The 14678-nt window shown below is 33.8% G+C and overlaps 1 pseudogene; it reads right to left on the bottom strand.

Moving 5' to 3' along the window:
• Positions 1-10323: 10323 nt before the first annotated feature.
• On the bottom strand, positions 10324-11055 carry LOC149159533 (serine/threonine-protein phosphatase 5 pseudogene; annotated as a pseudogene).
• Between the last annotated feature and the right edge of the window lie 3623 nt (positions 11056-14678).

The following is a 14678-nucleotide window of genomic DNA, read 5'->3' as shown; positions in this document are numbered from 1 at the left end:
TTCAACCAGAGGCAAGCATTTGACCCATTGTGTTTGTTTATCAGATACAAAGCAACGAAGATATCCTTCAAAAAATTTGTTTACTATCTCAGTTTGCCCATCAGATTGAGGATGATAAGATGAGCTATGAGCTAACTGAGTACCAAGAGAAGAAAATAATTCTGTCCAAAAATTTCCAGTGAAAATGGGATCTCTGTCACTTACAATAATCTTTGGGTTTCCATGTAGCTTTTGAATTATTTCCATAAATGTAGTAGAAACTGTACTGGCTTTAATTGGATGTGATAATGCACAAAAGTGTGCATACTTGGTAAGTCTGTCAACTACCACCATGATGACACTCTTTCCCTCAGACTTGGGTAAACCAGTGATAAAATCCATTGATACCTCCTCCCAACGTTGGCTTGGAATGGATAAAGGTTGTAATAGACCTGGTGTCTTAATTGTTTCAACTTTACTTTGTGAGCGTGACATTTGTTGCACTTCTTGTAATTTTGATATATCATGTAGCATTTCTTCCTCTTCTTCATGACTCATGGTAGAGCTTTCAGGTTCCTTACTAGGTGTTTGCATTTTCTTTCCTCGGAGCATCAGTTACCGATAATAATGCTTTACTATGCCATTTGAATTCCTTAAAACCAAGCTTATGCAAAAATTAAAAAAAAAAAACTATACACCTGTTTTTTACTTTGTAGAAGCCTGATATTGAATCTGATGTATCTCTGTAATTTCGAATCATCCAGTTCTGAAATTGCGACTTGTAGTAGCCTTCTATGTCCTCTTTCCAATGCCACTAGTCTGATCCAAATTGGATTCTCCAAGAAAGAGTTATGCACAATCTCCCACAGTGACCTAATTATAGACTAGTTCAGTAGATCGAACTTGTATGAAGTGCCACATGTCACTGTTTCAACCTTTGACTGTAAAAATTATACAAAAGGAAACTACAGTCCATCCTCTTTCTGCACCTTCTTACGAAATTTCAATCCGATGCTCAGAAAGAAATTTATGATGATTTTCCCCAGGTCACCTGTTTTGAGTGTAATTCAGGAGTCTGCAAAAAGACCAACTTCCTCAGATCATATCTCCGAAAATATCACGCGAAAAGCTCTGAAATTCGGACCCAAGGTTCAGCGCGATTTCTTCTCAAATTGGTTTTTTTTGTGACTTCTGAAATGTCACAGAAAAAAAGTTATAGAGAAACTTCCACGATGACCTGTTTGGAGCAGCGAAACCCTAGAATCCAAAGCTCCGATACCAAATGTTATGAAACCAGCTCAAGAAAAGATAGAAAAGATAGATCAATGCCTTAGAATTCAGCCTCTTCGAGGGGGCAACCTCCTTTACATTACATAAATGAACAATTCTTGGATGATACAAATGACAAAACCTCCTTTCTATAGATAGGAGTCTAAGGAGTCACAATATAATCCAGCCGACCTAACAATAATAATATAAAGCCACAAAAATAACAATAGAGGGATTATATGGGCACATTAATAACAATATGGGGGCAATGGGGGCACAACAATATAAATAAGGGGTATAACTACAATAGTAATGGGGTAATCACTAGTATTATAGGGACCCAACAGACCCTGTTGCCAACTGCACACCATTCTCACAATTATTGTCCCTCGCCATTACCCAAGAGCAAAAAATGCAGATCTCCACCTCTAGCTCTTTGTGGATGCCATTAACCCTAGATTTCACTCTGCATTATGATATTTAAAAAAGTGCCCATATCGTAACTATCACACAACAGATTGAATCATAACTGACTAATACTCATTTTTAATTGGGTGGCAGAGGTTACTTCCATCATCTAACACCTGAATCAAAGGTAAATAAAGGTACAGGTGGCACGAGAGGGGAGTTCTTTTGAGATGGAACACCTTATGGCATAAATATTTAGTTGTTTATGTGTAGTAATAATATTTTATATATATAAAAAGAAAATATTTTCAGTTTTCAATATGAAGAAGATGTACAACTCTTATATTTTTTAAAATATTTCAACTAAGGAGTTCAATAACTTACTTGAATATCCACATTAATTTATTTTTGTAATTATCAACTTTCTTTAGTGCACTTGGGATAGCATAATTGCCTATGGCCGTGGGAATGAAGTCTCACCGAATTAAAAGTCTTGGGTTCAAATCTTGTGCTATCCCCTCGATCGGGGTGTGAAGTTGGACATGATGAAGATGTAGTCCTACCAAGCTTAGAAAAAATAATAAAAGAATTATCAACTTTCTTTATATATTTAAAAATTATTTTAGGCTTGATTATAATAAAATATTGCAATGCCCAAAAAATAAGAAATAATTGGGAAAGTAAAAAAAAATATTACCTTCTAATATGCGTACCATTTAATTCTTTATATAAAGTTAATTTATGATATTTGAAAAAAATAATAGTAATAATAATAAATTCAATATATATCATAAATCAACTATTTCAATATTAATATGTATTTTAAAATATATTAAATAAAATTATTTTTATATTCTAAATGGAGGTCTCTATCAGGAGACTAGGGTTTCCCTAATCACTGATAGTTTTCTTACAAGCCCAAAGCATGCTCGAGCTTGTTTGGATGGTTTAATCACAGGGATTATTATGCTTGTTGACTCTTTAAACCCATAGCTTCTCTTGTTTCTGTTGTCATCCATGTTTTCTCTACATTCTGTTAATAATGACATGGAGAAGGAAGCAACTTTCAAAGCCCCACTATAGTCTCAAAAACCTTAGGGACTTCTTCTCCCAAAAACAAAATTGTGAAGAAATTAGCTGAGACCCTAGTGGATCTCTCTCCTTAATATTTTTGCAAGAGAGCCTTGTCTCTCTTAAAAAATATGTTGGCTAGAAATTTCATGGGCTTTTGGCCAAATCCAGAAGTTGTTGAAACTTGGATCATAGAACAATGGTCCCTGAAGATTCAAGGACAAGTAACTTTGTTTACAGTTGGAAGGGGATTCCATGTCCTTTTGTTTCTATACAAAAATGAAAAATATTTTATTTTCATATCAGGTTTGTATTTCACGGGCTCCATAGGCCTCTTCATCACTCCATGGACTCTTGATTTCAATTTAGATTATGATATCACTAGATTTCTACTGTGGGTTCAATTTTCACACCTCCTTGTTCATCTATAAGGCCTAATGCACTAAACACAATGGAAACAATATGGGCCGCTATCTAAATAAAGAATAAACAAAAGGAGGACAATTTTCTTGTGCTTGCATCTATGTTGACCCTAAAGACAAATCTTGGAGAATGGATCCATATCTTCGAATTAGACTATGAGCATATTTAGTTTAAATACATCATTTGTCATTGTTATAGGAACTTCACCAAAAAAATTCCCCTAGGAAAAGATATAAACAAGCCCCAACCCCTGTTTCTAAAGGGATGAGTTTCCAACCAACATAAAAGAAAATATGGAAATAACATAACAAGCTGATAGACCCAAATAATATGTTGCAACATATTCAATTCTGAAACCTTCCTTCAACAAAAACTCTTTTAAGGCCCTTCAAGATCCTGAACAAGAAGAAGATACCCCTATGGAGGAATCCCCTAATGAGGATTAGGGAAATTCAAAAGTGTCAGTGGAAAAATAATAGCAAGCCTCTTCATAGATCATCCCTCTTGGTGCAAGCTCATATTTTGATAAAACGTTAGAGGAACTTTTAGCCTAAAAGCGACATCAAGAAATTAATAAAAAAATTTATGTAGATAATTTTTTAATATTACTTTATTTTTATCTATGGCAATTAGAGTAGTTCATGCATGTGTGAGAGAAAACAATGGAAAACCTTCTCGAAGTTCAATGTAAACCCCTCTCAAGTAGGAAACCAAATAAAGAAAACCAATAACACGAAATAGATTCTAACTTGGCTTCAAGTTCCCAACTCTGTGCAAATTATCTACTCCAAATCCCCACAAATAGCTCAATGTACTATTTTCTCATTCTCTTATGCTCGGAATACATAAGAATATAGTGTTGTAAACATGAAGAAGGTCTCAGTTGTAATACCTATGGAAATTATTGGGATATGTATCCCATGAGTTTAGTTATTTTCTCAATGAAAGATCCCATAAAGATATGGCAATGCATTGAATTCCCCTCATATTTGTTGTGACTGGGCAAAAATTTATTAAAATCACTTCTCATTCGTGTCTTACACACACACACACACACACACACATATACACACACACACACAAACACACACCCACACACCCACACACACACAAACATACATACATATATATATATATATATATATATATATATATATATATATATATATATATATATATATATATGTATATATATATATATGTAACAAAGTTACTTATAAAAGAACTTAAAAAATGTAAATTCTTATGGTTAAAAGATTTTAATATTTTAATTATTTATAATTCTCACCATTTTTAGGTATTTTGTTCAATAAATTTTGTCTAAAATCGAACAAAGAATGGTTGGAATTCTAGGTTTGGATTGTGTTGTGTACACAATCCAAGTGTCCAAGAGATATTTGGAAGGGTTTAATCCATTTCGGTATTCAAAAATACACATGGTGTGTGTAGCATGTGTATTTTTTCATTTTATAATTGTATATTTGAATGCATAAATATGTATAATGAGTATAGATCTATCTTAACAATATGTGAGTAAAACATCATTGAATTGTCACCCTTAAAGGAGAAAGAATTTCCTCAAATTTTAATATTTTTCAACCCACAATATATTTATAGTTAAAATAGATATACTTTAATTTTCACATGTCAATCTCATGTTAAGCATGAAAGGAATCATACATCTCCCTTATAGTAAATAATACTACATTCAAATGTTTTAACCATAATATCATTTTACTTTCTACTTCACTAACATTTAAATGATTTTTTGTTATTTATTGTTTTTCAAATGCCACATATAAACTATATATTAAGATTTGTGTGAATTACAATAGTATCTCAAACATAAGTATACAATTTTGCATGAATTACAAGGGTATCTCAAACATAAGTATAATGTCATAATCACATTTTTTTTTAATTTTTAGTTACCTTTTCTTTTTATGTACTTGTAAATTTGGTACACGATTATTTCATTTAAGTTGGGCATCTAAATATTTTATTTATAGTTGACATTTTCTAGTCAACTGTACAATGAGTTTTTCTTTATATCCTTGTAAGTTTGGTACACGATTAATTGACATTAATTGACATTTTTTTGGTTATTAATATCTTTTTAAATGCTATATGTGAACTCCATATAAAAAATTGAAGGGCATACATATCTCCAAAATCACCTATAGGCCAAATAAAAAATATCTTACTTTCAATCACCTCACCTTACGTTACATTATTTAAGGTCCCATTTTAATATTTCTTTATGAGTGACATTGAATTATTTTTTATTAGTAACTTTTTAAAATGTAGTGTGAACTCTATGTTAATTACCTAAGAAGCTATACATTTCTCTCATATTGGGTTGCAACAGGTTTTGTTTTTACACCTAATAAGTTTCTCACATTTAATCACTTATATATCAAATAGATTTTAAATATTTATTTAATGGGAACAAATTAAAATACCATACTATCTCATATATGTCAGTTATTAATGTTGTGCAACTGGAGATAAAACTATTTCATAAAAGTCACAAATAAGTCACTTACAACATGTGTATTCCACTGGGATTTAAACTTCAAATTTAAACTTGGAATCTCAACCAATCAGTATTAATAACCAATAAATCTAATAAAACTACCCTCATGAGGAAATATATTATTTATTTTCAATAAAATTTATATATTCAAGATAATAAAACAAAATAATAAAATAAATAACTTAATTTTTTATAATTTTTTATTTCCGCTTCAGGGTTTTCTGTTTTTTAGAAATTCGTTTAAATATCGATCACTCCTGCATTAAAATATAAATAAGAGAAACAAAAATTTAAGTTTGAAACATTCAGTAGATTAGAACGTTGCGTTAGCTTTGCCCGCTCGGTTTACGTTCACACTCTATGGATTAGAACGATGCCTTAGCTTTGCCCGCTCGGTTTACCTTCACACTCTATGGTTCCTATATATTTTTCCTTTCTTGGTAATACATGGAACACATCATTTTCATTTCCTGGAGAACGCATGTGAAAACGACAATTTCAAATTGAAACTATTCGACGTAGGCGCACGTTTTCAAACCGAAGCATCTCTAATCTCACAGCATTACATCATCACAGATGATCGTTTTATGACTTGCAGTTCGTTTGATGACTTGTCTTTGCATGCATCTGAATACAAGAAGCGTCGATCTATTGACCTTTACGCCTCAAATTTATCAAAATATTATTGAATATCGCAAAGTTTAGGTATCGTTCGCTTTCCTCATGTTATAGTTAAAGATAGGAGTGACGCTTCCACCTCCAAATTACAGAGGTTAGATTTGAAGTTATAAAGGTTATAGGAATGTTTAGAAGTTAGCAAAATGTTAACATAAAGCTTTAAAAGATATTGAAATAGGCCTATCCATATTAAATGTATGTGTTTTTTTTTACTTAATGGTCTTATGAATATTAGTTGTAAGATCTTGGAATAGGTCTATCCATTTTGTGTTTTTTTTTTTTTAATTTAATGGTTTTATGAATATTAGTTGTAATTTGTTGTTGGGACTAAATTTTTTATTATGTAAAGTGAAGATTGGTTTTCTGATGCATTTTAAAAAAAATTATTTGAAGTTACAAAATTTATATGAATGTGTATAAATTAACAATAATCAAATGATGTGAGAATTTTATTAATAAATTATATAGTTATTAAAAAGATGGAATATTTATTTCCAAATAAAAATTTTCAATACTAAAATAAGTATCTAGATGTTTTATATAGCCACTCCCTCTCTCTTTTTACATTGTTTGTACAAAATTCAACATGTCTAAAAATTTTCTAATCATTAATTCACTAATATCTTTATTATCTATTTATCCACTTGTCCCTTTCACAAATAATTCTAATTTCTAAAAACATATATCATTATTTCTTAGCTCGGTAATTTTTCAAATTTATAAAGTTTCCCATTATCATTTTTCTTGATTATTTCAAAACAAATTTTATTTTTAAATTAAAAAAATGTAGCATAATATATTAAATTTATACTAATATGTATTGTTAATAGCTAACTTCCATTTCAAGTTATATAAAGAAATAAAATGCATTTTTACTCCAATGTTCACTCTCATGAAATCCATGTAATTATCCTTGTAGAAATATTACTTTCATGAATTTATTTATTCATAATGTAATTTTAAATGGGATCCAAATAATGGATATATTTCTTAAAATATTGAATATGTATCAACAATACTATTGATACCAATATAATTAGTACCAATGGTGAGGTTATGGTCATCTTTTCAAGTAGACATTTTCATGGTAGGAAGAAAACCAATATAACATGGAAAATTTCTATGTTATTTATATTCCATTTACTCACATAAGAGGCTAGTGGTCATTGAGGTCTTAAGGATTGCAATTAGCCAGAACATGCTCCTTACTTATACTTTGTGAGTTGCTTCATATGGTCTTCCCTCATGGAAATGTGAAAGTTATTTATCATGTATCAACCTCTTCTTATAACAGTTACACATGTATAAGATTAATTAGCAATAATATATATATATATATATATATATATGTGTGTGTGTGTGTGTGTGTGTGTATGTGTGTGTGTGTGTGTGTGTGTGTATGTGTGTGTGTGTGTGTGTGTGTGTGTGTGTCACTCTTCCAACAAGTTCCGAATCATATTAGCATGTTCATAACTTCATATTCAAATTGATAGATAATGTCCTATCCATAACTTCGGCATCTAACTTAACTCACTTTGCATTACATCTCCATGCAGTTATTCATATCCACTTGAGAGGTCATTAATATATTTGAATAAGAATGTTACTGGAATTGTACAAATCATATATATCCACCATCAAACAAGTTACTTGTTCATACACCCAATGAAACTATTTGAAAAAATTAACCCTTGATATTTTCATGATTCACATATATCCATGACATGAAAAATTATTAGAGTGCATAATCCAAAAGAGTACCAAACATCAATCTAGTCAAAGCATATCAATCGGAAAGTCGGGTAATCATCAAATCTAGAATGCACTCAATGATTATTCTAAATTATAGTGAAAAGAGAGGCATACATTGCAACAAAATGATATTAACTTTATCAACATACAATATTGATAATCTCGTAATCTCATTATTTTAACAAAAATAACATGACATTATTAAAACATATATCTTAACCATTTTTAAAGAATCTTAAACTTGAATTATTCCAAATTTAATTAAAAATCATATCTATGGGATAAAAATATGAATATGAATAATCGAAGGTGGGGTAGACATTAGGTATCCAGTCACATTGACTGATTTTTGGTGTCTGAATCAATGTTTGATAAGGAAGTCTTTACCAAAGAAGCTATTATCCCCTATCTTGGATAAGATCATTCACTAATTCATTTCGAGATTTATCTTAAAGAAGCCCCATGTAGCAAACGTTTTCATTTTGAGAGAGTTTGGCTTAAGCCACCTGAGGTTTTAGAGAAAGCTAGAGTATGGTGCGACACAATTACAATACAAGCAAAGAATAAGATGTATACCTTGCAGTTGAAACTTGAGGAATTGAAAGCAAATCATCAGTCATGGATGAAGACGAAATTTGGTAATACATTAAAGGAAAAGCAAAGGTTGGAATATTAGATGAAGGATATTTAGTAGCATATGATTATAGAAGGACACTCTTCTGATTTACTGATGAAGGAGGGGATCACACTAAATAAGCTTGAAATGAGAATATGATGCAGGTCTACCCTGCAAAACCCAGAATTTCTCCATTCTCAGGCATATACAAAACCCATCTCGAATAATCGCCCAAGTAATTCTTCAATGTCAAAGCAATCCTCTCATCTCAGCATTCACATATGGCTGGATTTTAAAATCAAAGTTCAATAAAAAAAAGAATGGGCCCATGCTTTAAAAGCTCAACCTGGCAAATTCATACCCCACACATCGACACTTGGCTTCTTGTCATCTCCATTGGACGCTCTCTGGATCTGCACCGAAACAGAGTTCTGCAAACTCAGCACAGAATCACTCAGTAGCTAAGACCTTCACTGTTCAACGTCTTTGATTTGACAATCAAATTGGGTTTTAAAACCACAATGTCCTTTGTTTATAGACCTGTGCTCTATGCATTGGTTTATTCCAGTGTTTGGGCAACTGCATCTACAATCATTTGAATTGACGAAATGATGGTCATAACCATAAATTTGTATTAAATACTATCGATTATAATAGCAAAGAACCAAACTCCATAACGACCAATCCAACCAATGATCGATGGCTATACATATTCATTTATCACAACAAAGAACCAAACCCCATATCAATCAACACAGCGAACAATCGATAGCTATCACATACACATCAATTTATTTTTGCCAAAACGATTATGTTCAGCTTTTAACGAAATCTGTCACAGATTTTTTTTAACCAGTGCTATTCTCAGATACACCACCAATTTTGAATGTATAACCACTGAATATACTCACACCAATCAGCGATTCCATGCAGGGAAAAAAAACACTTACAGTTTACAGATGAGACATATATTGTTAAGAACCGATTTACACAGAGGTTACTCCTGCGTACATTCCAGAACTAACTCCATGTGCAGAAGCACACCAGAAAGGTTATTAAAACCAAACATATTCATAGAAAATCGAACTCAACAATGTGCATATGGCTCAAAAGTCAAATTCTATAGAGATAAAAACAACAATTACAAAGAGCCTCTTGTTCATGGCCAGATATTCAAAATCCATGGCCCTTTCAGCTGTTCATAGATTTACAGGAAAACCCCTGTCTCCTACCTCTCTCTCTGTTCTATTCTACCAAAAGGAAATTATACATCAGTCACACCTAACTACTTCTTTCCACACAAGAAAGAATTAGTTATTCAGTTATAACTCAACATTTAACTAAACTAGACCACTTTTAATTACCTACCCTTATTGAAATTAACACAAATTTAACAACTATGTCTTCCTCAAGTCTTGCATTTAGCCACAGCATGTGACCAACCCATCACATTGCTGGCCCGGTCTAGATGCTCCTGCATCAGACTCTCACGGCTGAAAACATTCATGATCTCCTGATCATGTGCTTTCAAAAAGGCAAGAAGAAAGATAAAAATTCCTCCTGGATCCCAGATTTTGTCCTGGAGTTGTCCCTATGCTCTGCTCCTCCATTTAGGCTGCATGTCTGCTGCTTCCTGCTTCATCTTCCTTCCCTGGTCACAATAGTTTGGAGCTGAAAACACCATAATAAGTTTGCCGTTGTGTTCAATTTCATCTTCCTCTTTAACTTCATGAGTCCTGACCACCTGCGCAAGATTGTTTTCTTGCAGAAATATTTTGGTCACATCTTCTCCAAAAGACAAACCAACCTCTCGTTTGCTGGGTCCATGCCCTTTATGGAGCTGTGGATCGCTACAAAGTATTCCACACATCAAACCCTCTTCAGGGGGCTCGCAGAATCGAACAATTTCTTTGATATCTTCCAGTCTTATACCATCAACGCTAAAAAGACTATTACGGACAACAAAAATCTTGTCATTGAGGACATGAGCCAAAGGCATGCAGCAAAACACTTCAGCGAAAAGCTCAACCATGCTTCCAATGTACTTGGACTTGACTTCGCCCTCAAAACTATAAATCTGGTTCATACTCTTGCTTTCATGATTTCCTCTTGCAAGACAGAGTTCAGTTGGACACATACACTTGAATACAAATAGCACGAGTATGACTCCAACATGGATGTCATCACAAACAGTGAATCGCTTTCCATTCGGAATGTTGATGTCAACCAACGATGGCATCGCCTCCAGCAAATCTTTTACTTGCAATAATATTTGAGACGCACACCTTCTGTGCATATTTTCCTGATTCTTGAAGTCATCCATCACTGTAATATTTTCTCCTTCTATTCCATGCTATCGCTCCACCTTTATTGAATGAAAATTAATGGATTCATCAACAGAGTGATTCTCAAGACCATTCGCTGAGATGGCCTCAATAAATCTAACATTTTTTACTGCTGTTTTGGTCTCTTCAAGATTTTTGGCGGTGTCAGGATCATTTGGACCAATTCTCTTACCCTACTAAAAATATTTTTGTACTTCGCTGATCACTTTTTCTGATGCTGCTAGCCTTTGCCTTCTGGTCTGCTTCAACATCATTTCCTTTATGTTCTCAATCTTTGTTTCCAGTCGATCTACTTGCTGGTCTTCTTCATTAATTCTTCCTTCCTGCTCTAGCTGGTTGCTGCTATCCAGCGGCATCTCTGTTTCACAAATTTAGACTATGTGTCCCCTTTCAACAATATTCCAATTGGCGATTCTGGACCTTCTTCTTTCTTCAATACTTTAGTGTGTTGATTTAACTCCAAAGAGTTTTCAATTTTTTCCTCTGCATCATCTATTCTAATAATGCTTCCTTGGCCTTCCGAAGTATCATGGACTACATTGACATCATTCCCACCAGCTCCTACAGAAGTAAATTCAGATTTTCCATTCTGCATATCAACATCATTATTTACTTCTTTGATGGAATTACTAATTACATTTTCTACTCCATGTTTTGAATCCCCACCAATGCTATTTGTCTGTGTAGACATACTGATATCATGTTCTGTTGACCCTACAGAACTAACATTTATGCCCTGCTTATCAGTCTTATGTTTGCTTTTTACATTTCTATTATTTTTCTTCTTGCGGACTACAGAAGCACCATCATTACCACTGACAGCAATTGGAATGCTTAATGGCATACTTGCTTCAAACATAGAACTACTTGACATGTGGAGCCCATCATTTTTAGTAACCAACTCCACAAAATTTTCTTCTTGAAAACGAATTCTGGGGCGAACCCAAAATCTGGTTTCCCCAATAAAACCATCTTCATGCCTGTGGGTTATGGGCCCACACGGCCTATAGGAGTCGCTTCTCAATCTCTTCTTCTTATCTTTACTGGTGCCACGCTTGCTATCAGCACAACGGGGGGTTTCTTCCAAAACTGCCACGCTGGTTTCCTCAACAACTTCGTCTCCTTTGCCAGTCTCCAATCCCACCTTTGTGCGGCCTCTTGACCCTTTTTTTCTAGCCTTGGCCCCTCCATTGTCTTCACTGTCAGTAGACTATGGTGGCTCTTCGACCTCCTCTTCTTCCCTCATTTGACTGCTCAACTGAGTCAAATGTTTCTCAGCACCGACAACAATACCTGCATTCACCAATAAATTGTTAGTTTTAAAGAAATAGGACCTCTTGGTCTCTTTTGATGCTTCAGGCATCAATCTCCCATCTTTTACTTTCTGGACATCAATAGATCTTGTTTCGAATTGTTAGTTGCTTTCGTCTTCATCCTGCTAATTCACAGTTTCATTAATGTCCCTACGGACACAACTTCCTTGCGGATTCTGATCTTCAATCTCACTACCAAATAACTTATGCTCGATTCATCTGATTTCCACATCATATCTGTTAATGTCGTTTTCTGTACCTACGGTTACATCATTATTTGAAAATTTATGACATTCATTCAACTGCATAAATGTTAAAAATATTTCATCTCTATCATGCATAGTAACTGTAATTTCTCCTGGATCAGATTCTACAAGTTTTCCTCCTCCATCAGGTTCCTTTAGCCACCGTTCCAAAAACTCGATTTCCCTCTGAAATCTTTTTAGCACTTCATCACTACCTTCACTCTGGCAATCTTCCTGAGTTATCCTGGTTTCAACATCATTACATCGAAAACTTTCGTCAGCAATTTCATTAAACAAATACATTTGTTTACCTCCTTGGAATTTTTCTTCAGCATTTCCACGTTTCTCCTATTCCATAACAGCTTCGAATTGCTGTCTTATTCCCAACAAGAATTCATTTGTGATTTCTTCCTGTTGTGATAAATCATTACCTTCCTTCTCTGAAAGGAATTCCCTACCAGGCTTTACCTCAAATGTTTCATTCTCCTTTGTGACAGTTCCATCAGACTGCTCACCATCTTTCACACATCCTGCAAACATACATAAACTGTGAGAAAAATTGCAATACTGCATAGCCTCGTCTGCTTCTCTCGCCAACACATCTTCAGATGCTTTTTAACTATCCCAATAGTTCATGAGATCCTCCTATTTGGTCTCTTCACCCAAACTTTAGCCTGTTCTGGGCCACAAATGGAAACATCCATTTTTAACACATGCAATTGATTTAACTGAAAACTTAAATCTCCACACAGAGCTATTCCTGCTCTGATACCACTTGATGCAGGTCTACCCTGCAAAACCCAGAATCTCTCCATTCTCAGGCATATACAAAACCCATCTCGAATAATCGCCCAAGTAATTCTTCAATGTCCAAGCAATCCTCTCATCTCAACATTCACATATGGCTGGATTTTAAAATCAAAGTTCAATAAAAAGAATGTGCCCATGCTTTAAAAGCTCAACCTGGAAAATTCATACCCCACACATCGACCTTTGGCTTCTCGTCATCTCCATTGGACGCTCTCTGGCTCTGCACCGAAACAGAGTTCTGCAAACTCACCACAGAATCGCTCAGTAGCTGAGACCTTCACTGTTCAACGCCTTCGATTTGATAATCAAATTGGGTTTTAAAACCACACTGTCCTTTGTTTATAGACCTGTGCTCTACGCATTGGTTTATTCCAGCGTTTGGGCAACTGCATCTACAATCATTTGAATTGAGGAACTGATGGTCATAACCATAAATCTGTATTAAATACTATCAATTATAACAACAAAGAACCAAACTCCATAACGACCAATCCAACAAACGATCGATGGCTATACATATTCATTTATCACAGCAAAGAACCAAACCCCATATCAATCAACACAGCAAACAATCGATGGCTATCACATACACATCGATTTCTTTTTTCCAAAATGATTTTGTTCAGCTTATAACAAAATCGGTCACATAATTTTTTTAACCAGTGCTATTCTTAGATACACCACCAATTTCGAATGTATAACCACTGAATATACTCACACCAATCAACGATTCCACGCAGGGAAAAAAAACACTTACAGTTTACAGATGAGACATATACTGTTAAGAACTGATTTACACAGAGGTTACTCCTGCGTACATTCCAGAACTAACTCCATGTGCAGAATCACAACACAAAGGTTATTAAAACCAAACATATTCATACAAAATTGAATTCAACAATGTGCATATGGCTCAAAAGTCAAATTCTACAGAGATAAAAACAACAATTACAAAGAGCCTCTTGTTCATGGCCAGATATTCAAAATCCATGGCCCTTTCAGCTGTTCATAGATTTACAGGAAAACCCCTGTCTCCTACCTCTCTCTCCGTTCTATTCTACCAAAAGGAAATTATACATCAGTCACACCTAACTACTTCTTTCCACACAAGAAAGAATTAGTTATTTAGTTATAACTCAACATTTAACTAAATTAGACCACTTTTAATTACCTACCCTTATTGAAATTAACACAAATTTAACAACTAAGTCTTCCTCAAGTCTTGCATGTAGC

This window comes from Pinus tabuliformis, chromosome 5_2 (genome assembly GCF_031772625.1).
Source record: "Pinus tabuliformis cultivar Carrire ecotype Pingquan chromosome 5_2, CPIR1, whole genome shotgun sequence".
NCBI lineage: Eukaryota > Viridiplantae > Streptophyta > Pinopsida > Pinales > Pinaceae > Pinus > Pinus tabuliformis.
Note: the sequence above shows the minus strand (reverse complement) of the source record. Positions and strands in the feature narration are given on the sequence as shown.